At 46.8% G+C, this 27,207-nt stretch overlaps 1 protein-coding gene across 42 annotated transcripts in view; it reads left to right on the top strand.

The window, feature by feature from the left end:
• Positions 1-638: 638 nt before the first annotated feature.
• Positions 639-27,207, top strand: part of NINL (ninein like) — a 136,995-nt gene continuing 110,426 nt past the window's right edge. For 11 of the 42 annotated variants that reach the window (XM_078371575.1, XM_078371570.1, XM_078371556.1 and 8 more), the window contains exon 1: positions 639-716. The gene's annotated coding sequence lies outside the window, so the exon portion shown is untranslated. The other 31 variants (XM_078371562.1, XM_078371555.1, XM_078371550.1 and 28 more) reach the window with 12 other exon arrangements.

Genomic DNA, 27,207 nt, shown 5'->3' with positions numbered 1-27,207 from the left:
CTTGAGCCACCGCGCCCAGCCCAGCCCTTCTTAAAAGAAAAGAAAAAGAAGAAAAAAGAAGTGCTCCCATGAGCATTACTTTTGAGCGTCATGTCACCGCTCAAAACTTTCAGACTTTGAAGCATTTCGGATTTCAGATGTTTGGATTAGGGATGGATCCTATATGGATTTAATATGTAGTGGAAAGGTGAGGACCTAGGTTTTAAGTCGCGGTTTCCTCGGCGGTGGGTTTGGGGTATTACCTCTGCCTGGCCGGTCTCCAGGCTTGTTTCCAGAAGATGCTACCCCGAGAGCTGCGAACCGCCAAGCACCGCAGCACGTACAGCCTCTACAGGGACCCGCGAGGTCAGCTCCGGGGATTACCCCAGGCTCCAAACTGGCCCGAGACGCCCAGAGAGTTGCGGACGCGGCCTTGTCCCCACCCAGCCTGGCCACCTCAGGCCCGGGCCCGGCCCCGCCCCTCCCCGCCCTCCCAGCCACGCCCCTCCCCGCCCTACAAGCCACGCCCCTTCTCCTCCCAGCCACGCCCGCCCCCTTCCCTCCCCCGTTTGCTCGCCCCGCCCCCCGCCCTCCCGCCGCGCCTGGACACCGAGGGGGCGGAGCCTGGGGGCCGGGAGGAGCGCGGCTTAGCGGCCTCCAGACACAAAGAGCGGCCGGCGGGACCTGGTGAGCCGCGCCCTGGCTCCGCGCGGGCGGACGGGGGAGGCGCCTCCCAGGTGAGCCGGGCCCGGGCGTCCGGCGTTGACCGTTCGGGCGGCGGGCGGGGGCGAGAGTCCGCGGGCCTCCCCTGCCTCGCGGCCCGTGCCTCGGTTACCCGAGCCGACTCCGGGAGCGCGGCCTCTGGAGCTCCTAGCGGTGCGGGGCGCAGGCTCGGCGCGTCTGCCTAAGTGCCCGCTTTTTCGGTTGCCCTCGAGGGCGGGGCGGGGGTCAGGCCCTAAAATACCGCGCCCGCGGGGCCGAGGGCTTGAAAACCCGGTTTCCCGGCGGCGGCGGTGGGGGCGAGGGCCAGGGCCCTGCACAGCCCGTAGGCTCGGCTGGGGACGCGCGGCCTTGGCCAGGGCCCACGCGGGGCTGAGCTCCGTCGTCTGCCCGGCGCGGGCTGTTTCCTCCTGTCCCGTCGAGGCCCAGGATTCCCTCCCGTCATTGTGGCTGCGGCTCCCCACGGAGCGTGTCCGGCATTGGTGGCCCTCGGGACAGTTGATTGAAAGGTTGGAGAAGTCTGTTGCGAGTTTTATCCCTGGTACTCGTTTTGCAGAATCGTCCCTTTCCTGCCGCCTGTGCGTGCAGCCACACACCCCACGTGGGAGTCTGACCTCGTTGGATGTTTCACACTTAGATCATCCTGGGTATTGAGGCTCTGTTAGGAGCTTTGTGTAGGGCTGTGTGTTTGCACAGGACTCAAGTGAGGAAGGGTGGCCACGTTTCTTTCTGCTCTTTGAGATTTAGGTCAAGCCCTGGAATGTGGGAGGAAGTTCAGGAAGAGACCCATGAAGATGAAGTGATTTTCAAGGTCGGTAGTAAGAGGGGTCTTGATTGATGGTTACTTACTTCTTAGAGGCCTTTCCTGACTTCCAGGTTCTTCATACTGGATTTAAAATACTTTTTAAAGCAGAGGGGTTTTTTTTTGTTTTTGAGACCAAGTTTCGCTTTTTTTGCCCAGGCTGGAGTGCAATGGCGCGACCTCGGCTCACTGCAGCCTCCACCTTGCGGGTTCAAGCAGTTCTCCTGCCTCAGCCTTCCAAGTAGCTGGGACTACAGGCACGCACCATCATGGCTGGCTAATTTTTGTATTTTTTAGAAGAGGTGGAGGTTTCACCTTGTTGGCCAGTCTGGTCTCAAACTCCTGCCCTTCAGGTGATCCCCCCCCCCCCGCAAAGTGCTGGGATTACAGGCGTGAGCCACCATGCCCGGCCAAGTTTTTTTCTTTTCTTTTCTTTTAAATTTTATTTTACTTCAAGTTCTGGGATACAGGTGCAGAATGTTTAAGGTTGTTAGTTACATAGGTATACGTTTGCCATGATGGTTTGCTGGAAAACCCGTCATCTAGATTTTAAGCCCCACATGCATTAGGTACTTGTTCTAATGCTCTCCCTTCCCTTCTCCTTCCCCCACAGGCCCCAGTGTGTGAGGTATGTGTTGTTCCTCTCCCTGTGTCCATATGTTCTCATTGTTCAACTCCCACTTGTGAGTGAGAACATGCGGTGTTTGGTTTTCTGTTCCTGTGTTTACTGAGAATGATGGCTTCCAGCTTTATCCATGTCCCTGCAAAGGACATGAACTCATTCTTTTTTATGGCTACAGAGTATTCCGTGTATGCGTGCTGCATTTTCTTTATCCAGTCTTATCATGGATGGGCATTTCGATTGGTTCCAAGTCTTTGCTATTGTAAATAGTAATCACCACACTGTCTTCCACAATGGTTGAACTAATTTACACTCCCACCAACATTATAAAAACATTCCTATTTCTCCACATCCTCTCCAGCATCTGTTGTGTCCTGACTTTTTAATAATTGCTGTTGGTACCTCATGGTTTTGATTTGCATGTCTCTAATGACTAGTGATGATGAGCTTTTTTTTTCATATTTGTTGGCTGCATAAATGTCTTCTTTTTAGAAGCATCTGTTCATATCCTTTGCCCACTTTTTGATGGGTTTCACCAAGTTGGTCAGGATGATCTCGATTTCTTGACCTCGTGATCCACATGCCTCAGCCTCCCAAGCTTTTTAACATTTTGGTAAGATGGCACATGTGGCATTTGAGACTTAGGGCATGTGACCGAGGTCCTGTGAACACATTCTTTCCACAGTGGACATTTACCTGTGGATCTTTTCTGTGTGTGTGTATATGAGACAGAATCTTGCTCTGTCACCCAGGTTGGACTGCAGTGGCATGATCTTGCCTCACTGAAACCTCTGCTTCCTGAGTTCAAGTGATTCTTCTGCCTCAGCCTCCCGATTTTTGTGTTTTTAGTAGAGACAGAGTTTCACCATGTTGGCCAGGCTGGTCTCCAGTTCTTGACCTCAAATGATCCACCTGCCTTTGCCTCCCAAAGTGATGGGATTACAGGCATGAGCCACTGTGCCTAGCCTACCTTTGGATCTTGCTCTGAGCAGGTAGCTGCTAGATAGCTTTCCCCTTTTCTGGTAGGAGACAGATTTGGAAGCAGCAAGCAAATACAGGAGCCGTTTCTTGGCCTCACACCTGAACTGGAATGAGGCATGGCTTCTCAGCTGCATTTAATAGCTCCCTCCATCCTGGAAGGCATTTCCAGTGCTGTTCCATTTTTTTGGTTATTCTGTAAGTAGCTGAGCGGCGGTTGCTGTAACTGGAGTCTAGGTTTGAGTTTAGCTTAGTTCTTGGCTTCAAGTGCAGATTAGGAATTCAGACTCAAGGCCAAGAGACTTGGTTACTCACAAGCAGGAGGCCAGAAGTTTGGGTTAGACTCTACCTGGAGCTATTTGGAAGGAGGCTTTCCTTCTCCCACCCTTGGGGTAACCTTGAGCCTCCTGGATTCTGATTGTTGTTGTTTGTGAATTGACAGAATTTTCTGGGACAGAGGAGTCTTTTGGAGCATGGCTTGTATTTTCATCGTTTTTTGACCCTGGGTCAAGCATACATCTGGCGCTGCCTGGTTGTACTCTCCTCTCTGAACGCAGATTGCCTTACCTGGGATTTGTGAAAAATTATGGACTCTTCTGCCATCCTCCAAGTGAGGTGACCTGTTTCCCCCAAGACTGTTGTATAGTAGTCTCCCTGCAGAGCTCCCTCAGTACCTCTGATGCAATCAAGTTTCAGAAGCTCTAGGCTATACCAGTTTTTGTGCATTGATTGTTACTTTGTATCATAAGGGGTAATCTGCACAATTTTTTGTGACTGACACACATCCTCTTATAACCTTATTTTTGGATCTACTTTGTTGAGTAAAGTAATGATTTGGGTTCGTTGGAGTTTCTGAGAGGTCGGAGAGGGCAATTGTTCTTCAAAATCTCTTTTTTTAAGCCTCTGGTAAAGAATTTTACATTTGTAGAGTATATCAGTTAGGATATCTTAGCTACTAATGTTGGAAAACTCAACTCAGTCGGGCTGAAACACACAGGGAGGTCACAGAAGACCTCAGGATGGGCTGCTCCGTGGCTCAAGTGGCCCTGAGGGACCCAGGTGGCTCCTCTTATGCACACAGCCTCTCACATCCATGGGAAGAGGGAGCTTGGCTTCCTTGGCTTCTGTGCCCCTGAAGAACAAGGAGTGACATCTGGTGCCCTCAGCCAGGGTAGTGGAGTCTGGGGCGATTTGAACCAGTCACCAGGAGGCTTCCCATAGGCTGTCTCCAGAGGCAGGGTGGTGTGGGGTGGGAGCGGGGAAGGACAGGCTTTGGTTGCCCGGTCCATGGGGGCTGTGTGAGCCTCACCATATAGGTAGCATGTCACCTCTGCCCAGTCCTCGTGCGTGACTTGTGCACTGGTTGTGGCTGCCAGAAATGGAGCTCAGGTCTCTTGGTGTTTTTTTTTTTTTTTATTTTGAATGAGCATTCAGTAGGTGCCCAGCACGGTTCTGTGTTTTCGGTGAATTCTTTCATGGAGTGCTCACAGCAGGTGGGCTGGGGCGTGCTGTTGTCCCCATCTCACACTCAGGGAGTGTGAGGGTCAGAGACTTTAATAACATGCCCAAGGTCACGTGGAGATCAGGGGTGCTGGGGTCTGGACAGGCTCTGCAAATTCCATGTCCCCCACTGTGCCGAGTTGCCTCCCAGCACAATGGGGTTTCCAGCATCCCTTACTGCCTCCGAGGGACTAGATCATTTGTTTACCTTAGCAAGAAAATGGCGTGTTTAAAGTGCTAGACAAAAGCTGTGGCTTACGTGATGCGGTCTACACGTGCTGATTGAGAATCAGTATGAGGACGGTTAACTCAAAGGCCATTTTTATTTTTATGGTATTTTAGAGACAGGGTTCCACTGTGTGCCTGGCTTGACTTGAACTCCTGGGTTCAAGCGTTTCACACCTCACCCTCCCAAGTAGCTGGTACTACAGGCGTGTGCGTGACTCCATTTCACACCTCACCCTCCCAAGTAGCTGGTACTACAGGTGTGCGTGTGACTCCATTTCACACCTCACCCTCCCAAGTAGCTGGTACTACAGGTGTGCGTGTGACTCCATTTCACACCTCACCCTCCCAAGTAGCTGGTACTACAGGCGTGAGCGTGACTCCATTTTTATTTTATTTCATTTTTCTTGAGCTTTACTTCTTGATCAAATTCCATTTTTCAGCAAGAGTATTGAAGACTTAGTGACTTGTACTTTGCCTTTTGTGAGCTTTGTGTGCATGTGTGCACCCATGGAAATAACATTTCAGGGCTGGGCAAAGTGGCTCACACCTGTAATCCCAGCACTTTGGCAGGCCAAGGTGAGCAGACCATTTGAGGTCAGGAATTTAAGACCAGCCTGGCTCCGTGGTGAAACCCCATCTCTACCAAAAATACAAAAATTAGCTGGGCATGGTGAGGCATGCCTGTAATCCCAGCTACTCCAGAGGCGTAGGTTGCAGTGAGCCGAGATCACACCACTGCGCTCTAGCCTGGATGACAGAGCGAGACTCTGTCTCAAAAAACAAAACAAAACAAAACAAAAATCACACCTGTAATCCCAGTACTTTGGGAGGTTGTGGTGGGTGGATCACCTGAGGTTGGGAGTTCAAGACCAGCCTGATCAACATGGAGAAACTCCCTCTCTACTAAAAATACAAAATTAGCTGGGCCTGGGGCACATGCCTGTAATCCCAGCTACTTGGGAAGCTGAGGCAGGAGAATTGCTTGAACTTGGGAGGCAGAGGTTACAGTGAGCCAAGATCGCGCCACTGCACTCCAGCCTGGGCAACAAGCGAAACGCCATCTCAGGGGGAAAAAAAAGGAAAAGAAAATATTTCAGGAAAATGAGTCTGTTGCTGGGATTGGGACAATAACCAGCCTGAGCCTCTGCTGGCCCCACACAAAGAGGGGTGGTGGGCTCCCCCTGCCAGGATGAATCTCACAGGAGCTCCATTCACACAGAGGGCCTCGGGGTTCCCATTTGGGTCACAGGTGGTGTCAGACCCTAAACATGAGAACCCCATCAGTAATATAATGAAACGTTCACTGACTTGGAGTTTTATTAGTTTCAAGGACATAGGAATGTAGTAAACAGCTATCAATTATTTAAAAATTAACAGGGAGACTCTGCTCAGTGCAGATTTCGAGCAGGTCGTCCCATCCCAGAGGGGAACTCCTTGTATCTGGAAGGTCTCTCCCTGTCCTGTACTCAGGGGACCTGAGGAGGGACATGTTGGATTGTCCGGCCACCAGGCCTTGGGGCTTCCAGCTATGCCTGGGAGGAGGACAAAACCAGGCATCCAGAAGCGGGCAGCATGCCAGGCCTGCAACGCAGAAGAGGGGGCAGGGCCTTGACAGACTTGGGGACAAGTGTCTCCATGTGGACCAGTGAGTAAAACTGAGCACCCACTGTGCTGGGATGACCACCAGGGATTCCGGAGGGAGGGCTGCAGCCTGGCCAGACCACCAGGGAGTCCGGAGGGAGGGCTGCAGCCTGGCCAGACCACCAGGGAGTCCGGAGGGAGGGCTGCAGCCTGGCCAGACCACCAGGGATTCCGGAGGGAGGGCTGCAGCCTGGCCAGACCACCAGGGATTCCGGAGGGAGGGCTGCAGCCTGGCCAGACCACCAGGGATTCCAGAGGGAGGGCTGCAGCCTGGCCAGTTAGCCCCCTGCTTTAGTTGACGGTGTCACTGCTCTCCAAGGCCCCAAAGGAAGGCAAGTGACAGACTGAGATCTTCCTTGACTCCAGGCAGGGACAGAAACGTGGATGCCCATTTCGGAACCTCACAGTCTGTGTTAATGGCCTGTACTGATTTCTGGTAGGTTTCCTCGGGAAACTATGTCAAGCAGGATGTTTGCAGGGCAGGTCTGAAATGGACACAGTCCACAGCCGACATAGTTCAGCACCAGCTGGGCCTTGCTCTGTGTCAAAAGTTTTAAATGTAGTTTTTGTTGTTGTTGTTTGATAGAGTCTGACTTTCACCCAGGCTGGAGTGCAGTGGTGCAATCTCTGCCTCCCAGGTACAAAGTAATTCTCCTGCCTCAGTCTCCTGAGTAGCTGGGGTTTCAGGTGCCCACCACCACGCCTGGCTAAGTTTTTGTATTTTTAGCAGAGACAGGGTTTTACCATCATAGCCAGGCTGGTCTTGAACTCCTGACCTCGTGATCCACCGGCCTCAGCCTCCCAAAGTGTTGGGATTACAGGCGTGAGCCACCGCACCTGGCCAGTTAAATGTAGTTCATAGTGTATACTGTTGCACAGCTTTAAAACTAAGCAATTCTTGATACATTTTAAATTCTTACTGAATTTTTATTATTTCCAACTGTACACATAAAATAAGACTCTTATAATTGTACATTTTCACCACTTAAAATTCTCAGATTGGGCATGGTGGTTCATGCTTGTAATCCCAGAACTTTGGAAGGCTGAGGCGGGAATTGAGCTCAGGAGTTCAAGACCAACCTGGGCAATGTACTGAAACCCCATCTCTACCAAAAAAAAAAAATTGAACAATTAGCTAGGTGTGGTGTCACGTGCCTGTAGTCCCAGCTACTTGAGAAGCTGAGGTAGGAGGATCACTTACTTGAACACGGGAAGTGGAGGCTGCAGTGAGTAGAGACGCATCACTGTACTCCAGCCTGGGTAACAGATCAAGATCCTGTCTCAAGAAACTAAACTAAAATAAAAATGAATAAACTTCTCATAGTTCAAACTCACATAAAAGTGACTACCCTGCTGTAGTAGTCACCATGCTAACTAGGCGATCATAGTTACTGTCACCGGTAATGAGGCATCTGTGCCCCCCATGAGATGTGCCAAGGGCACACATGACCCAGATGTTGTTGTCACCCCTGAATCTAATCATGCAGACACCAGACAGACTCTGTGGGACATTTTACAGAATGCCCTGCCTGTGTGGACTCTTCAAAAATTTCATGGTTAAGAAACAGAAACTGAGAAAATGGTCTGGTCTAGAGGGGACCAAAGAGACAGGAAAGCTATGTGCAGGGCTTGGCTCTGAATTCGAACCTGGACGGGGTGAAAAAAGGCAGCTGTAAAGGACATTGTTGGCACCATGGACAGAATTTGCATTTGAATGGTCGTTTAGACGATGGCATTATAAAAATGCCAGATTTCTCTAGTTTGGTCATTGTACTGTGACTGTCTCCTCGAGCTTAGTGAATACATTTTGAACTCTTTAGGGATACAGGGGCACAAAATCTGATACGCAGTTTCATCTTGAACTCCTGACCTCAAGCGACCCACCCACCTGACCTCAGGTGACCCACCCACCTCGGCTGGGATTACTGGTGTGAGCCACAGCGCCAGCTCTGATACACAATTTCAAATGGGGAGGGAGGGGAGTGGGGGTAGATGGATATGGAGGGAAGGAGGGAGGGAGAGAAAATGACAAAATGGTCATGATAAAGGGGGAAGAGTGGAAACAGGTGATAAAGCCAGCTGGGTAACGGAGTATTGGAGAATTTTTTGTACTATTCTTGTAAGTTTTCTATACATTTGAAATTTTATCAGAATAACAAATTAAAAAGTCAATCCTGTATTCACTGCTGTTTACAGACCTCCTACTGATAAAAAGCTCACTATATTTTATCTATTCTAAGATAAACCTTTTTTTTCCTTCACATGATAATATTTTTGATTTGGGGATACATATAAAGGCTGATGGCATCTTAGCATTGGGTCACATTTGGACATAGTTTTTCTTCATCATTTGTCTTAGAATCAGTGGGATCTCAAATTTGATGAAATACTGCATTTTTCTCTGGCTCTGTTATGTGAAGAGGTGGGAAAAAAAAGACTCCTAGGAGCTTCGCCTGTGACGTCCTCTCAGACCCTCATGCTCAGGTCTACACTCCAAGATTCTCTCCCCATGCCGTGTAGATACATTAAACTCAGCGTATTCTAGACCGATTTCTGTCTGCACCTCCATCTACCATGCCAATCTGCGCTTTCTCTGTTTCCTCCCTCAAGGAACAGAAACCAGACTTTTAGCATCGAGGGCCTCAGAAGTTCCAACGGGAGGAGCTCAGGGACCTGTCCAGGACGGGAGATGAGGACACTTCCTGTAAAGCAGGGCATGTGTGAGGAGGAGGTGTCCTAGATCCTTCCTTTCCTGGGTTAAGGGTGGAGGTGGTGTGGATTCTTTACTCCGTGTGTTCTGATAGCCATGTGTCGCTATATACACGTTCTTTGTGTCTTCACATCTCCTCCTGTTGCATTTTAAGGCATTTTCATAGCATTTTTATGCCTAATAAAGCATTCTCATAGCAAAAAACAAAAACTAAAAATGGTGGCGGGCACAAGGCTCTTGCCCAGCCATGCCATGGCATGCACGCTAGCTTTGCTTCTGGAAATGACGTTGGGCTCCAGATGTCTGTGCCTCATTTTCTCCATCGTCAAGTGATGATAATTGTTTTCCCTGGGACAAGGCAATTTAAGGTGCCATAAAGCTCTAAAGTTCTGTGATTTCAAATAGAGGAACTTCTGAAAAAGTCGTTTATACTAGACTCATTCAAATATGTGCGTATACTTGAGGCTAACAGCTCTGAGCATAGATGGCAGTATAGGGCAGGTGTGTAGCTGGTTTCTCTGCTTCCTGACTCCCCACACTCCCTCCAGGTTTCTTTCCCTTACTGGTTCCAGTTTCTGGGTGATTTTTACATTGGATGCTCGCAGGGAATTCATTCCCGACCATCAGGAGTAGGTGTGCTGTATGGAAAAGGCTGTGGCCTGATGCTCCAGGCTCCTGTCCATTCCAGGGTCCCTATTCACTACCGTGTTGAAGCTTTTCACGTCTCCTCAGACCTTGAATTCCATGTGTGTCAGACTTAGAAATGGTCCCACGCAAAGTTGACTTGGGAAACTTTGCATCAGCCCAGGATTATAACATTTTATTTCAGTTTATTTTGTTTGGCATGGACTTTAAGTAGTTGCAATAGCAAAATATGGTGCTTTTGCCTTCACTGGGCTCCTCAGACTGCTGTGTGTTATCTACATTTAGGGTGATGGGCTCTTGGCAATTCCGAACCCTCTCTTAGGGCCTTTGAATTGTTGGTGTTGACACTGACATTCACAGCAGTCTCGTTCTTTAGAAATACAAACCCTAGGCCGGGTGCGGTGGCTCAAGCCTGTAATCCCAGCCCTTTGGGGGCTGAGGCGGGTGGATCACAGTCAAGCGATCGAGACCATCCTGGTCAACATGGTGAAACCCCGTCTCTACTAAAAATACAAGAAATTAGCTGGGCATGGTGGCGCGTGCCTGTAATCCCAGCTACTCAGGAGGCTGAGGCAGGAGAATTGCCTGAACCCAGGAGGCAGAGGTTGCGATGAGCCGAGATCGTGCCATTGCACTCCAGCCTGGGCAACAAGACTGAAACTCCGTCTCAAAAAAAAAAAAAGAAAAAGAAAAAAATTCAAACCCTAAATATTCAGGCCTCTGTCAGACTCTGTGCAGTTTTGAATATGTGTAGAGAGCACAGAAGAGCAGCAGTGTTGTGTGTTATGCCTCTAGGCTCCTAATCACATGGCTGGAATCTGATATGAAAGTTGGAATAATCATGAGAAGGGGGGTAGATTGTTCTTAGAATTTTTCAACATAGATTTTATAGGCTGTGTTATTTTATTCTTTAGTTTTTTGTTTTTTTTTTTTTGAGATGGAGTTTCACTTTTGTCACCCAGGCTGGAGTGCAATGATGTGATCTCGGCTAACTGCAACCTCTGCTTCCCAGGTTCAAGCAATTCTCCTGCCTCAGCCTTCCAAGTAGCTGATACTACAGGTGCATACCACCACATTCGGCTAATTTTTGTATTTTTAGTAGAGACGGGGTTTCACCATGTTGGCCAGGCTGGTCTTGAACTCTGATCTCAGGTGATCCACCTGCCTCAGCCTCCCAAAGTGCTGGGATTACAGGTGTGAGCCGCTGAGCCTGGCCTATTCTTTTATTTCTTTATAGCCAGCATGAAACTAGAAAGGTTACATCCAGGTTCTGGGGAAGAGAAAGTGCCTCAGTTTTATAACAGATTGATAGAATGGACTGGGGACATAGAATGCTTGGTTGAAGTATTGCTTTTTTGTTCTGGAGAGAAAGCAAGTTATTCTTTCCTTATAATTCGGTTTACAAATATAGATTCTTATGCGACACTAGGACTTTTCAGGTTGGTTTAGAGCTGGAAGAGGCATTTTTCACGTATTTTGGATATCAAATTCCTGCACTTATTTCATGGAAAAACTTTTAGAAAACGATTCAGAACTACCTTAAATGTTCGTGTGCTGTTTGTAGGCATGGGGCAGTATCTAAAAGTTTGTGTTCCAACTCCAGAGTTAGAATTCACTGTGAGTTCACGTATCAGCTCTGTGACCTTAGGCAAAGTCCTTAGCCTCTTCTGTGGCTCAATTTCTTCACCTGTAAAATGGGTAATAATATGCTTCCTTTACAAAGATAAATTCCAAAGTGCTCAGGAATGTGTCCTAAGCATGGCAACACATCCTAAGCATGATGAGCACTCAAGAAATACAAGTCTTGTATTATCACAAGATAATTAGAAAAACCCTAGTGAGGAGTCAGTGGTAGAGACACCCCTCCAGCTGCTCTGACCATCCCAGGACTGCACTCCCAGGGAGAGAGTGTTAAGAAAATCTCCTGGCCCTTTTTTTCTCCTTCAACCTTTAAGGTCACTTGACTGAAACAAAAATAAATTGCAACAACTGTCTCATAAAAAGAAACTACTCAGAATGCAAAATGTGCAAACATGTCAAAAAAGTGCAAACTTGGGCAACTTAAGGGAACAGACCATATTGAGCAAGACCCTGTGGTGACCCTGCAGGTTCTGCCCTCATGTCCTCTGGCGTCTGCACATGTGTTCTGCAGAGCTGAAACCTGTGCATGCCAGGCTTCTGCTGAGTTCTCCTGGTTAGTGTTTTTATAAACAGGTGTTTGAGTGTTGACACAGTGCATGGCATGTTAGCTTCAGTGCTGTCGAAAATATATACTGCAATGTGCTATTTCCCTTTTGTTAGGATTTTGATTTTTTGCTGACCTAAAGCAATTCTTTTTTTTTTGAGACAGGGTCTTACTCTGTTTCCCAGGCTGGAGTACAGTGTTGTGATCTTGGCTCACTGCAACCTCCGCCTCCCAGGGTTCAAGAGATTATCCTGCCTTGGTCTCCTGAGTAACTGGGGTTATAGACATGTGCCACCATGCCCAGCTAATTTTTTTTTTTTTTTTGAGACGGAGTTTCGCTCTTGTTACCCAGGCTGGAGTGCAATGGCGTGATCTCAGCTCACCGCAACCTCTGCCTCCTGGGTTCAGGCAATTCTCCTGCCTCAGCCTCCTGAGTAGCTGGGATTACAGGCACGCACCACCATGCCCAGCTAATTTTTTTTTTTTTTTTTTTTTTGTATTTTTAGTAGAGACAGGGTTTCAGCATGTTGACCAGGATGGTCTCGATCTCTTGACCTCGTGATTCACCCGCCTCGGCTTCCCAAAGTGCTGGGATTACTGGCTTGAGCCACCGCGCCCGGCCAAAAGCAACTTAAAGTAGCATTCAAAGTAGCATTCCATGAAGAGTTTCCAAGTCTTCCTGTTTTCTTTCTCTTTGGACTGAAATGGCTCTACCTTCCTTCCTCCCTGCAGCCCTGTCACTCAGGCTGCTGCTGGGGCAGGTGTGCACTGAGTTCTCTTACCAAAACCTCCCCGAAGGCTCCTTTGATGAGTGCTGGAGGGTCTGAGCTGGCCCGGCTCAGACAGGCCCACTTCTTGACTGCACGGTGCCAGATGCATGGAGTCATCTTATCTTACCCCTGGTGAAATAGGGAGAGAAACCCTTTCTTAAGTTGTTTTAATTTTTGTTTCTTTAATGATGAGCAGTACTGTGCCTATGAAACATGCTTAGTGCAATGAAAAGCAAGATTATCCCCTTATGTGATCAGCCTTCCTTTTTCTAGATATTTTGAGATGGTTCTTGTAGGAGTGAAGAAATCAGAGTCATAGCAAGCTGTGGCATCCTCACCTGGCCAGCTGTCCGGGCTTACTCATTAACGAGTGAGACTGGGGAGCGTTTATGGTGACAACGCCTAGTTACAGGGCAGTCATCAGTTTTTTCAGAGTAGTAACATCTACTTGCCCAGGATTTGGCTGGGCGTGGTGACTCATGCCTGTAATCCCAGCACTTTGGGAGGCTGAGGTGCTGGATCGCCTGAGGCCAGGAATTAAAGACCAACCAACCCTGTCTTTACAAAAAAATACAAAAACTAGCTGGGCGTGGTGGCACGTGCCTGTAGTCCCAGCTCCTTGGGAAGCTGAGGCAGGAGAATTGCTTGAGTTTAGGAGGTGGAGGTTTCAGTGAGCTGAGATTGCACCATTGTCTCAGTCCCACTAGTAGCTGGAGTTATAGGCATGTGCACTCCAGCCCGGGTGACTGAGTGAGACTCCTCAAAAAAGAAAACAAACAAACAAAATCTACTTGCCCAGGATCTCTGTCATTTTGGAAAAAGAAAAAACAAAGTGTCCGTGTTATTCTGTTCTTGCGCTACTATAAAGAAATACCCAAGACTAGGTAATTGTAAAGAACAAAATTGGCTCAGGGTTCTGTGAGCTGTACAGGAAGCATAGCAGCTTCTGGTTCTGGGGAGGACTCAGGGAGCTTCCAATCATGGCGGAAGGGGAAGGGGGAGTGAAGAGGCTCATACAGTGGGAGCAGGAGCACGAGAGAGCAAGCAAGGAGGTGCCACACACATTTAAACAACCAAATCTCATGAGAGCTCACTATCCTGACAGCACCAGGGGGATGGTGCTTACCATGAGAAACTGCCTGCACAATTCAGTCGCCGCCCACCAGGCACCATCTCTGGCATTGAGGATTACAGTTGAACATGAGATGTGGGCAAGAACACAGATCCAAACAGGATCAGTGTCTGTATGAATTCTCCTCTGCAATTCCCAGCTTTTGTTTCATTTTGTTTTGAGACAGAGTCTCACTCTGTCACCCAGGCTGGAGTGCAATGGCCAGATCTCCGCTCACTGCAACCTTCGCCTCCTGTGTTAAAGCAGTTCTCCTGCCTCAGCCTCCCAGGTACCTGGAACTACAGGCGCCCACCACGCCCAGCTAATTTTGTTTTTTTTTTTTTTTTTTTTTTTTTTTTTAGTGGGGACAGGGTTGCCATGTCGGCCAGGCTGGCCTCCATCTCCTGAGTGATTCTCCTACCTTAGCCTCCCAAAGTGCTGGGATTATAGGCATGAGCTACTCCCCTGGGCTTCATTCCCTAGCTTTGATAAAGAATCAGATGTTACAGCAAGGCTCTTGAGAAAGCTCTGAGTGGTTCTGTGACAGTCGTGACATTTCCACACTTACAGGGGTAGTGAGGCTCAGTTGTGTCCCGGCTGCATTCAGGAGGGACTGCTCTTCCTGTGGCTGCTTCCCCGCCTCCATGCTTGCTCCACACCAGGCTGCACCTTCTGCCTCAAAGAGAGAATCTGGGTTACCAGTCCTCGGCCTCTCGGGTGTCGCTCAGAACATATCTGCACCCACATCTCTCCTGCCTCCTGCGGGGCCTCCCAGGAGGAGGTGGCCTGCCCACTTCCATTCATTGCTGTCCTGCCCTCCAGGCTCTGAGTGTGGGCTTGCTGGCTGCTGTGGAAGAGCCGCAGGGACACAGTGGCTTCTGCACCAGCATCCCACTCTGCTGGTGCTCCAACCCAGCGGAGCTCCCTTGGGAAGGATTATCATAGACCCTCCCAGGTAGACGTAAATTATCTCATTCGATAAAAACAGGTATAAACTTCTTAGCATGTATACGTCTTTAGCAGGATAAGTTATTCAAATTTGTTATTTTTCAAGTGTATGGATATTTTCCTGTTGTACCTTTCTGATACTAATTTAATTTATATAATTTATTTCTAATTTAATTTTTTTTTCTTTTTTTGAGACAGTTTCACTCTGTCTTCCAGGCTGGAGTGTGGTAGCACCGTCCAGGGTCACTGCAACCTCCGCCTCCCAGGTCCAAGTGATTCTCCTGCCTCAACCCCTCTAGCAGCTGGGACTACAGGTATGTGCCATGATGCCCAGCTAATATTTTTTTGGTAGAAACGGGAGTTTCACTATGTTGGCCAGGCTGGTCTCGAACTCCTTACCTCATGTGATCTGCCTGCCTGGGCCTTCCAAAGTGCTGGGATTACAGGCATGAGCCACCACACTCAACCCAATTCAGTTTCTTTTTTCTATTTCAGGGCTGCTGTTCAGATTATCTGTTTCATCTTGGGAAAATTCTGATTGTGGTTTTTAAGAAATTGGTGGTCAAGTGGGGTGGCTCACTCCTTTAATCCCAGAATTTTGGGAGGCTGAGGCAGCAGGATCACTTGAGCACAGTTTGAGACCAGTCTGGGAAACATAGCGAGATGCTGTCTCCACAAAAAATTAAAAAATAGTCCAGGCATGGTAGGGCCTGTAGTGGAGTGCCTGAGTGCCTGTAGTTAGTCAGGAGGCTGATGTAGGAGGATTGCTTGGGCTGAGGAGGTTGAGGCTGCTGTGAGCCATGATCTTGCCTCACTACTCTTCCAGACTGGGTGACAGAGTGAGACCCTGTCATTAAAAAAAAAGAAAGAATGAAAGTGGTCCATTTAATCTAAATTTTTGAATTTATGTGTGTGGAGTATTTAGTAATCTTTTATCGTTTTATGTCTACAGAATCTGGAAAGATAGGATTCTCTTTTTTACTCCCAGTAAAGGCAGTTTGTCTTTTTTTTTTTTTTGAGATCTGACAAATGAAAATTTATGTGTTCTTTCTCTCTTTTTCTCCCTTTGTTAGTTTTGCTAGAGGTTTATCAATTTGGTTAAACTTCAAAAATCAGCTTTGGGTTTTACTGATTTTTTTTTTTCTATTACTGTTCTGCATTCAGTTTTATTGATTTTGTTAATTTTCATTCTTCTGTTCCTTCGTCTGTTAATTTCCATTCTTCTGCTTGCTTCCGTTTATTTTGCTCTTTGCTAGTTACTTGAGCTAGAAGCTGAGATTATTGATTCGAGACCTTCTTTTCCAATATCAGCATTTAGTGATAATTTTCCTCTGAGAACTGCTTTAGCTGCATCCCACAGATTTTTGTATGTTGCATTTTCATTTCATTCAATATAATATATTAAAATTTTTTTCTTGATATCCTCTTAGGCCAATAGATTGAGAAATGGATCGTTTAATTTTCAAGTGTACGGAGATTTTTGGTTGTAAATCTTTCTATTACTGAATTCCGATTTAATTTTATTATGGCCTGATAGCATATTTTATATTATTTGTATTCTTTTAAATATATTGATGTATATTTTATGGCCCAGAATATAGAATACATTTTTCTTGGCTTCATGGTATCTGAGAAGTCTGATGTAATGCTTAACTTTGCTCCTAAGGGTTTTTTTTCTTCTGGCTTCTTTTGGAATTTCTCTGTTTTGGGTTCCTCCAGTTTGAGTATGTTAGGCCTAAGTCTTTGTTTTGGTTTTCTGCAGTTTGAATATGATGGGCCTCACATGGATTTTTTTGGTGTTATCCTGTGTGGTACTTCTGAGCTTCCTGAATCTGTGGCTTGGGAAAATTTTCAGCCATTATTACTTCAAACATTTCTTCTGCTTCTCCCTCTTTTTCTACTTCTAGTATTTCCATTGTGCACGTTATACCTTTGATAATTGTCTCATAGTTGTTAAAGATTCTGTTCTTCCCCCACCCCACTGCCCCTTTTCTTTGTTTCTTTGCTTTCAGTTTAGGAAGTTTCTATTGAAATATTTTCAAGCTCGTTAATTTTTTCCTCTACCCTAAGTGGTCTACTGATGAGTCCATCAAAGGTATTCTTTTAAAAAAAAGTTTGGTTTTTTTTTTTTGAGACGGAGTTTCTCTCTTGTTACCCAGGCTGGAGTGCAATGGCGCGATCTCGGCTCACCGCAACCTCCGCCTCCTGGGTTCAGGCAATTCTCCTGCCTCAGCCTCCTGAGTAGCTGGGACTACAGGCAAGCACCACCATGCCCAGCTAATTTTTTGTATTTTTAGTGGAGACGGGGTTTCACCATGTTGACCAAGATGGTCTCTTGCATCAGCTGGAGCCTTCCAGGGGAGCCACGTGGCAGAGCTAGGTGCAGAGTGCAGAGCCTGGTGCAGAGTGCAGAGGTGGGTGTGTCCAGCCTCCCGGCGAGGCAACCAGCCTTACAAAAATGTCCTGTAATCCTTTGATTCAGTTTCAGTTTTTTAGTTAGTCTGAGTACCTGGACTGTGAATTTCAGAAATTTCTTTGCCCGCCTGTCTTCCTCCCCACCTCCCTGCCTCTCTTCCCTCTCCCTCCTCCTTCTCTTTCCTACTTTCTTTCTCTTCCTCCCCTGACCCACCCACCCTATTAATTTGGAAACTGGAGGCTTTAGTTTTCAAGTTTTCCTTTCCCTAGGCCAGATAAAGTTCTCTTTTTTTTTTTAAAGCCAGATAAAGTTCTGATAAAGTAGTGTTACTTGTTGAATGTTCCGGGCATTTTCCAAAATGGTTACTTTTCTCTGAGTGCATTTCAAAAAGGTAATTTTTTTTCTGTCCCCTGTCCATAGCATGGGGGGTTTATTTTTTTCTCCAGTTTTCATCCTGAGAACCTGGTGAGGCTCTTGTAGATACAACAAAACTTACGAAAATATGTCTGTTCTCTGCAAGACTGCGCCTCAGGAATTTTAAACTCTCATGCTTGTCTATAATCAGCTTCCAGCAATCAATTGCCATGTTTTTACCAGTTATTGGCTTACTCGGCTTTTGCTTCAGTAAAGATGTGATCTCTGTATTTGCCAGTTTTTAGGTAGTACTTTGTCTTGTGACCTCATTCTCTGGTGGATTTAAGAAAAGTTTTAATTTAGGCTGGGCGTGGTGGCTCACACCTGTAATCCCAGCACTTTGGGAGGCCAAGGTGGATGGATCATGAGGTCAAGAGTTAAAGACCAGCCTGACCAACATGGTGAAGCCCTGTCTCTACTAAAAATACAAAAAAATCAGCTGGGCATGGTGGCACGCGCCTGTAATCCCAGCTACTCAGGAGGCTGAGGCAGGAGAATTGCTTGAGCCCGGGAGGTGGAGGTTGCAGTGAGCCAAGATCATGCCATTGCACTTCAGCCTATGAGACAGTGAGACTCGTCTCAAAAAAAAAGAGAGAAAAGTTTTAATTTCTTCACCCTTTTTAAAAAAAAAAAAAATATTATGGGGAGGACTTAAATGGCACTTTACAATCTCTTCACATGTTAGAACAGAAATGGGGTAGTAGATCACTTGAGGTTAGGAGTTTGAGACCAGCCTGGCCCACATGGTGAAACCCCATCTCTACTAAAAATAGAAAAATTAGCTGGACATGATGGCATGCACTTGTAATCTCAGCTACTCGGGAGGCTGAGGCAGGAGAATCACTTGAACCTGGGAAGCAGAGGTTGCAGTGAGCTAAATTATACTACTGCACTTCACAGAGCAAGACTCCATCTCAAAAAAAAAAAAAAAAGCCACCTTAGCCTCCCAAGTAGCTGGGACCACAGTTGTACACCATCAGCTACCATGCCAGGGTAATAATTTGAGTTTTTAGTAGAGATGAGGTCTTCCTATGTTGCCCTGGTTGGTCTCCTAGGCTCAAGCAATCTTCCTGCCTTGGTCTCCCAAAGTGCCGGAATACTGGCATGAGCCACTTCGCCCAGCCAGTTCTGTTTTGCTTTATGTATTTTGTCAGTCTAATGATTTGTTTCTTCTTCTTCTTTTTTTCATTTCCTGACACTAAGGGCAAATATACATTTAGGATATCTGTGTCTTCTTGGTGAATGCACTTACAAAAATCATTATTTAATGTCCTGCTTTATTTCTGGCAATTTTCTTTATTCCATAGTCTCACTCTTCATAATAATATGGGTAGCTCACATTAAAAAATATTATTTGTGGCGGGGCGCAGTGGCTCATGCCTGTAATCCCAGCACTTTGGGAGACTGAGGCCAGCAGATCATGAGGTCAGGAGTTCAAGACCAGCCTGACCAATATAGTGAAACCCGATCTCTATTAAAAATACAAAAATTAGCCTGGCATGGTGGTGCGCACCTGTAGTCCCAGCTACTAAGAAGGCTGAGGCAGGAGCATTGCTTGAACTCAGGAGGTGGAGGTTGCAGTGAGCCAGGATCACCTGACTGCACTCCAGCCTGATGATAAAGCAAGACTTGTCAAAAAAAAAAAAAAAATTGCATGGTATATTTTCCCTATCCTTCTACTTATATTCCAAGAAAATTTCTTGTAGTAGCATATATTTGGGTCTGTTTTAAAGAACATTCAGTCTGGACGGGGCGAAGTGGCTCACACCTATAATCCCAGCACTTTGGGAGGCCGAGGCGGGTGGATCACGAGGTCAAGAGATCAAGACCATCTTGGCCAATATGGTGAAACCTCGCCTCTACTAAAAAATACAAAAATTAGCTGGGTGTGGTGGCACATGCCTATAGTCCCAGCTATTCGGGAGGCTGAGGCAGGAGAATCACTTGAACCCAGGAGGTGGAGGTTGCAATGAGCCGAGATCATACCACTGCACTCCAGCCTAGCAACAGAGGGAGACTCCATCTCAAAAAGAAAAGAAAAGAAAGAACATTCAATCCGATAGGCCTTGTCTTTAATTGGTATGTTTAGACCATTTACACTTAGTGTAACTGTTAATATGTTTGGATATAGATTTATCATTTTTTTGGTTTCTTTTTGTTCCTTAGGTTTTATTTCTCCCTCTTTCTGGGGTTTCTTGAATATTTCTCAGTATCTCATTTGGTCAGTTTATTGAGGTTTAGACTATGTGTCTTCATGTAGGTATTTCAGTGGTTACTGCAGGGTTTATAGTATTCATATTTAACTTTGTTTACTTAGAAATAATATTGTGCCACTTCAAGTGGAACACTGTAGATTCTGCTGTAATCTGTGTATGTTGAAAATTGCTTCAGACAGTGTTATAAATTTTGCCTTCAGCTATCATGAGAAGAGAAAAGTAGTCTGGCTCTTTGTCATTTCTGTTGCTTTTCCTTTATCCCTGAAATTCCAGTTTTCCCTCGGGTATTATCTGCCGTCTGTCTAAAGAACTTTGTTTAGCGTTTCTTTTAGAGCAGGTCTGTTGGTGGCAAATTTTCTTAGTTTTTCTTCATCTGAGAATGTCTTTCTTTCACCTTAATTTGTGGAAGATATTTTTACTATCTTTTTTTTTTTTTTTTTTTTTGCTATCATTTACTTCTCAGAGCTCTCAGATCCTGCTCCCTTCCTTGCCTTTTGTTTTAGGTTCCTTTGAGGGGTCATGTTTAGAGAGAGGAGACAGTGCATACCTTGCACGGGGACATTAAACTCCGTGAGAGAGATCTCCCCAAACCAGCAGATTCCTGGAGAAAAAGAGATCTTCAGCCCACTCCTTGTCCCTGGGGAAGTGACAAACCTGAGTAAGGAGGTTATCAGCTGACGCAGCACTCAAGGGTGCTGGGCTCTAGGCCTCGGCTCAGTCAGGATGCCTGTGCCCACCGCAGCACAGATATGGTTGCCTCAACCCACCTGGTGCTAGACAGAGCTCCTGACTTGGCTTCATTCACAGGAAAGAGGCTCTCTAGGTGAGCAGATACCTTACCTTGCATAGCCTTATTTTTAGGCTCTGTGCAGGTCATGACGTGATGATCACCTAGTTTGAGCAAGATTGTACACATCTCTTGAGACTGGAGGTCACAGGTAATTGCTGAAAAGCAAAAGTGTTAAAACATGTGAAACCCTGGAGAATATCACAAGATCTTGGAAGCAAAGCAACCTGGCTGGGAAAAGCAGAAGGTGCACGCCTGTGTCTCACTTCTGCAGCTTGAAGTTGGGAAATGAACAGTGGACTCTGCAAGTGTCCGTTGCTGTGGATATGAAATGGGTGGGACAGGCTGTCTCTGCTTTTTACTGCTCTGTGTTTGCCGCTCTCAGAATTCACCTGTTCTCAGATACTCCCTGCCTCTGCCTGCCTACTTGCTGTTGGCCTGAACAATATCTGAAGGGAACCAGGACCTCCTGTCTGTGGGTGCTGGGGAGTAAGAAGTTTAAAATGTAAGAGCAAAGAACAACCTGACTGCATGTTGAGGACAATGGAATATATTTGAATGAGTCTTCGTACTCAAAAAGTTGGTCAAGAAGGAAAAAGGCATCATTGCAAATTACCTTGGTTAGCTTCCTTGGGAAGACATGACCATTTAATAAAATCATTGTAAGTTCCAAGGAGATAAAATAAATTATTATTAAATGAAGGCTTGGGTTGGGCGTGGTGGCTCACACTAGTACTCTGGGAGGCCATGGTGGGTGGATCACATGAGGTCAGGAGTTCAAGACCAGCCTGACCAACATAGCAAAACCTCATCTCTACTAAAAATACAAAAAAGTAGCCAGGTGTGGTTGTGGGCATCTGTAATCCCAGCTACTTGGGAGGCTGAGGCAGGAGAATCGCTTGGACCTGGCAGACGCAGGTTGCAGTGAGCTGAGATTGCGCCATTGCACTCCAGCCTGGGTGACAGAGCGAAACTCCATCTCAAAATAATAAATGAATAGGAAAATAAATAAATAAAGGCTTAATTATTGCCCATTCTACTCAGCATATTTATGATTTTGATTGGTTTTTGCTTTTTGAGATGGAGTCTTGCTCTTTCACGCAGGCTAGAGTGCACTGGCACTATCTCGGCTCACTGCAACTTCTGCCTCCTGGGTTCCAGCGATTCTCGTGCTTCAGCCTCCTGAGTAGCTGTGATTACAGGTGCATACCACGATGCCCAGCTTGTGTGTGTGTGTGTGTGTGTGTATTTGTGTGTATTTTTAGTAGAGACAGGGTTTTACCACGTTGGCCAGGCTGGTGTTGAACTCTTGGCCTCAAGTGATCCACTTGCCTCTGCCTCACAAAGAGTTGGGATTACAGGCATGAGCCACCGCGCCCGGCCAGGATATTTATCTTTGAACAAAGTGGATAATGTCGTTCAGGTCATCTACCTCTAGTTCTATCAATTGCCAAGAAGTTATAAGAGTTTAAATTTCCAAATATGCTTGTGGAATTGTATCTCTTATTCTGTTGAGTTTCACTTTATTTTGAGGCTTTATTGTTAGATGCTTATTCATTTATGATATATCTTTGTGCTGAGTTATCGCTATGAGAGATCCTTCTGTCTTTGGTCATTAATATCGTACCCCCTTTTTTTTGGTTTGAGATGGAGTTTCACTCTGTTGCCCAGGCTGGAGTGCAGTGGCATGATCTCGGCTCACTGCGGCTTCCACCTCCTGGGTTCAAGCAATTCACCTGCCTCAGCTTCCCAAGTAGCTGGGATTACAGGCATGCACCACCACTCCCGGCTAATTTTTGTATTTTTAGTAGAAACAGGGTTTTGTCATGTTGGCCAGGCTGGTCTCATTCTTGATCTCAAGTGATCCAACCTCCTCAGCCTCCCGAAGTGCAGGGATTATAGGTGTGAGTCACCACATCTGGCTAATGCTGTACCTGTCGAAGTCTATTAATGTGACCTCTCCAGCATTCTTGTTTACAGTATGCATAGTAGAGGTTACAGCCACTTGCTTTTCAAAAATAATGGCTTTGAGACATAATTCACCTGTTTAAAGTGTGCAGTTCAGTATCAGTAAAATACATGCACAGAATTGTGCAGCACAGTTGCATCACACCCAGAAGAAACCCTGTACTGGTTAGCAGTCAGTCCTCATTTCCTTCCAGGTGGGGGTAGCAGCTGTGGAGGTGGGACACTTCCCCGGTGTCCGTAGCTCCCTCCTGTTTCTGATTGCTCTCAGGTATCTGCCCTCAGTAGTTGTGTTCTGTATTCTATCCAGAGTTTATCATTTTTATACAGGGAAAGGTCAGTTTGGTAGGATTATTGGCCCTTATGTATGTGTGCATGTATGAGACAGAGTCTTGCCATCACTCAGGCTGGAGTGTAATCTCAGCTCCCTGCAGCCTCGATCTCCTGGGCCCGAGTGACCCTCCCACCTCAGCCTTCTGAGTAGCTGGGATCATGGATACCATGACACCTGGTTAATTTTGTTTATTTAATTACTAATTAATTTATTTAGAGACAGAGTCTCACTTTGTCACCTCGGCTGGAGTACAGTGAGTGGCATGATCATGGCTCACTGCAAACTTGACCTCCCAGACTCAAGTGGTCCTCCCATCTTAGTCTTTCAAGTAGCTGGGAATCGAGTTGTACACAACCATGCCCAGCTAATTTTTATGTTTTTCTGTAGAGACAGAGTTTCATTATGTTGCCCAGGCTGTTCTCAAACTCCTAGGCTCAATTGATCCTCCCACCTTGGCTTCACAAAATCTTGGGATTATAAACATGAACCACTTTTTTTTTTTTTTTTGAGACAGGGTCTTGCTCTATCATCTAGGCTGCAGTGCAGTGGCACAATCATGGCTCATTGCAGCCTTGACCTGCCGGGCTCAGGTATCCTCCCACGTCAGCCTCCTGAATATCTGGGACCACAAGCATCTGCCACCTCGCTTGGCTAATGTTTTGATTTTTTTGTAGAAATGAAATCTTGTTATGTTTGCCCAGGGTGGTCTTGAACTTCTGGGCTCAAGCAGTCCTCCTGTTTTGGCCTCCCAAAGTGTTGGGATTATAGGCATGAGCCACGATGTCTGACCTTTTTTTTTTTTTTAAATTGGAAATGGAGATGGAGGCCTCACTGTGTTCTCCAGGCTGCTCTCAAACTCCTGGATTCAAGTGATCCTCCTACCTTGGCCTCACAAAGTGCTGGGATTATAGGCATGAGTCACCACATCTTGCCTGATGTGTCTTTCTTCTTCTGAATGATAGTTACATGAGTGTGTTTTCTGTAAATATTCCTTGAGCCATATGCATGATTTGTATACATTTACTTTTGAATATATCTTCTTCAGGACAAATTTTACTTAGAATAAATGTGTTAAAATTCTCAGGTACCTACCTGGAATGTATCCATGGTATATTTGTATAGATGCAGCCTCTATGGAGAGCAATTTCGCTATATCCGTCAAAATTGTGTGTAGGAGGATGAGGATGTAGGAGCATCTGTGGGTGTGTGTGGCCTGGGCTGCTTTGATGTGGGGCCTGTCTGTACATTCTGGAAGAGGTGGCTAAGGGGCACATCTGACAGTGTCACAGGGTTAGGTGGACAAAAGTTGATGTCCCGGCCCCACCGATGTAGACATCTGATAGACTGCCTGCATTTTGGGTCAGGACCGTGAGAAAGATTATTCCCTAGGAACAGGAGTGAACTGGAAGCACATTGGCCTTCTCAGAAACCAGACACGTTTGTATTCATCTCAGCCTGTGGTCTCGACTCAGGCTGTTACTGGGGTGCTGATGCCCATTTCCCTGTAGATGACAAAAGATCACCCAGGGCACATATTTTTTTCTAGTTTTAAGTTCAGACCCATGGAGCTATGATAATATGAGTGAACGACCTGAGTGGCTCACACTGCCGAAGCAGGCTCCCCAGGGTCCCTGATGCGGCAGTTACCTGACATAGGTTTTTTTTTTGAGACAGTTTTGCTTTGTCACCCAAGCTGGAGTGCAGGGTTGCGACCACAGCTTACTGCGGCCCTGACCTCCTGGGCCCAAGCAATCCTCCTGCCTTAGCCTCCTGAATAGCTGGGACTATGGACCCCTGTACCAAACCTGGCTAATTTTTTTTTTTTTTTTATGAAGAACGGGGGTCTCATTATGTTGCTCAGACTGGTCTTGAACTCCTGGTCTCAAGCGATCCACCCACCCCCCACCTCCCAAAGTGCTGAGATTATAGGCATGAGCCACCATGCCTGGCTAGAGCCATAGGTTTTATATAAATTGTGATCCTTAGTCTCCATATGCAGAGTATCATTCTGTTGTCTGAGATGCACAGTGGTCTTCTCCATGACCTCACACCCTTTCAGGTGGCAGAAGGTTCATTTTTATCCATTCAGAGGTCACCTAGGGTTATGTCTCTACCTGGAAGGGGTTTCATGTTCTGTCTGCTCTGGCAGTCACTGGGCTGTGCTTCTGTCAGTCTTTGGGCCTTGGTTCCCACGGGTCCTCTGCACACAGACCTTTCTCCCCACCCCGTGTTCTGCAGAGCACAGCACTCCCCCTGTGTGGCTCCTTGTTTAGTTTCTGCTCCTTGCTGCCTGGACACACCTTGCTGGCCTTCCTCGGCTGGGCTCCTGCCCCTTCCTGAATATTGCCTGAAAGAATGAATTCACTCTCATTTCCCCAAAACCTACCTGCAGAGTGCTCATCCTTCTGTTCCGACCCGTGCCCTGCCTGCCCGGCCCAGCCGCACCTGCCCGGAGGGCTTTTACGTTTATTATTTGCAGTTGTTGGCTGTTGTCCAGGGACTGGGTATCTGAACCTCAGACACCAAGAGCTCCCAGTTTGTGTTCTGCTCTGTCTCATTCATTGAGGCGGCAAGTGCAGAATATCCTCCTGCTGCCCGAGTGGGGCAGAGTGAACAGGGAGCAAGAAACAGGGTCACCTCCTTGGGCTGCCATTTCAGAACCTCTTCCCATCATGTGTGCTGAACTGAGATGCTTTCTCTTCCTCTTTAGCTTCCCCGGGGAGAAAGATATGTGAAGGACACTCTTTTTTGACCCAGGTTGACGTAATTGTGTGCACGTCTGCATTTTTATTTAAAGGAATAAATTTTTTTTGGGCTTTACTTGTGACACATGTGTTCATGCTAACCTAGCTATATTTATTTCCACTGAATATGCATCTGTGTTCCATGTTGGAGGATAATATCTTTGCCATGGGAATAATAATTATTTTTCTTAAAATTGTTTATAATGTTAAAGGAAATCAGAAAGTGCCTTTCCCAATGTAGCCCACAAGCCATTGGTTAGAGACCAGATGCACAGAGAAGTGGAGACACGGTGGCCAGTACTGTGTGTGTGTCCTCAGCACTGACAGGGACCAGTGAGTGGCTGTGTTTAAAATGCCAGTTCCCCAACCTTTGTTTTGTTTTTGTTTTTGTTTTTTGAGAGAGGGTCTCATTCTGTCACCCAGGCTGGAGTCTCAGCTCACTGCAGCTCATGCAGACCTTCTGCGCTCAAGCGATTCATCCTCCTCAGCCCCCTGAGTGACTGGAACCACAGGCATGTGCCACCACATCTGGCTAATGTTTTTTGTATTTTTGGTAGAGACGGGGTTTCACTGTGTCGCTGAGGCTGGTCTCAAACTCCTGAGCTCAAGCAATCTGCCCGTGTTCACGTCCCAAAGCGCTGTGATTACAGGCATGAGCCACCGAGCTTCCCAACCTTTGCCTTAGATCACACATTTCTTTTCAAACAGTGTGTCTGAGGCCAGTTATGATTCCAGTAAGCTGCACATGGTGGCGGGTACCTGTAGTCCCACCTACCTGGGAGGCTGAGGTGGGAGGATCACTTGAGCCCAGGAGTGTGAGGCTGCATTGAGCTGTGACTATACCTGTAAATAGCAGCCTGGGCCACATAGCAAGACCCCCATCTCCAAAAAAAAAAAAAAAAAAAAAGAACAAAACCCAACAAAGGTGAGAAATTGGGGTCTGGAGTGGAGGGTTATGGTGACCAAGCCCCTGCACCAGTGCCCTTGTGTGGGGAAGCGAAAGGTGAGCTGAGACCCCTACTCCATGAGCACCTCAGCTGCACTGGCGCTGTCCCTGGGTATTTCAGCTCAGCCTTTCTTTGTCTTTACTCAGACTCTGATTCTCCAGGAAGGCCTGAGTAACCTGGTGTGTTTACTAACCTTTGCGATAGGCTCGGCTCCTTTCAAACTTGCCCTCCAAGCTGTAAGAGCCACCTGGAGCTAGTCTGAATTGCTTTCTATGTCTCCTTTCTATTTCCATCCCTGCTCAGCACCTCTGTTTCTCTCTCCTGGTTGTAGCCCTCTCAGCCTCGCAAGGGGGTTGTCTCTAGACCTGGCTGTGTTGACTTCAAATTTGAGGGCCTGACCAGATGCTGGAGGCTTGTGGCCACTCTGTGATTCAGACAGAAGGACAGGCAAGCATGCATCTATCTGTATAGTGCCAGCGTGGCTTGGAATAAAAGCTCTGGAGTCTACTTCACTGCTTAATAGGATAAACATGCAATTGGCCTTA

This window comes from Callithrix jacchus, chromosome 5, assembly GCF_049354715.1.
Source record: "Callithrix jacchus isolate 240 chromosome 5, calJac240_pri, whole genome shotgun sequence".
In the NCBI taxonomy this organism is placed as follows: domain Eukaryota; kingdom Metazoa; phylum Chordata; class Mammalia; order Primates; family Cebidae; genus Callithrix; species Callithrix jacchus.
The sequence above is the reverse complement of the archived record's forward strand: the minus strand, read 5'-3'. Positions and strand labels throughout refer to the sequence as shown.